Genomic DNA, 738 nt, shown 5'->3' with positions numbered 1-738 from the left:
CCCTACTCCAGGTTAAGGGGCTGGTGTCATGAAAATAAGCACTCAGTACACTTTCTGAAGTGGTTGGCATTAGGAAGGCTGTTCAGCTCTGGAAACCATCCTAAAACCTACGTTTTAGTAGGATGCAGTTATCGCAGCCTTTGGATGCTGTCAATCTGTCCAATGCAACAAAGCATGAAGATGGACATTAAAGAAACGATGAAGGCGATGATACACATACGAGATTTGGTCAAAAAGCATTGGGACCGTTGCCATGGTAACAGAACTGAAGTATGTAAAGTGGGGCCACTTGGCACAGTTTGACCCCCCCCCCTGCATTCTAAGCTGCAGCATTCTTGGTCACTTCCTTTGTTTTATTGCATTGTTTGGAAGAGGAGTTGCAGGAATGGTTCCATCAAGGGGAAATGATGTTTGGTAAAGTATAGTAGGGCTTCAAAAGGGGATAACTTGGAAGGAGATTAAATATGGAATTGGTATGGGTTGACGTTTTCTTTTTTATTGCATGTCCTGTTTTGATACTTTTGGGTCAGACTTCATATATTTGTTTGTGTTTGTGCATGGGTATATACACACACACACACACACATAAGTAATAATTACTCTCCCATCATCATCATCTGTTTTTCCATATACGTCTGATTTGGTTAGGTCTTTGTCACAATATCACTACTAGTTAGGGGGCTTTAGTCACCTCTTGTCTAAGGATCAACAGCCCAAGATCAATTCCCACCACTTTTT

The sequence above is a fragment of the Octopus bimaculoides genome, unplaced genomic scaffold (assembly GCF_001194135.2).
Source record: "Octopus bimaculoides isolate UCB-OBI-ISO-001 unplaced genomic scaffold, ASM119413v2 Scaffold_302821, whole genome shotgun sequence".
In the NCBI taxonomy this organism is placed as follows: Eukaryota; Metazoa; Mollusca; class Cephalopoda; order Octopoda; family Octopodidae; genus Octopus; species Octopus bimaculoides.
The sequence above is the reverse complement of the archived record's forward strand: the minus strand, read 5'-3'. Positions refer to the sequence as shown.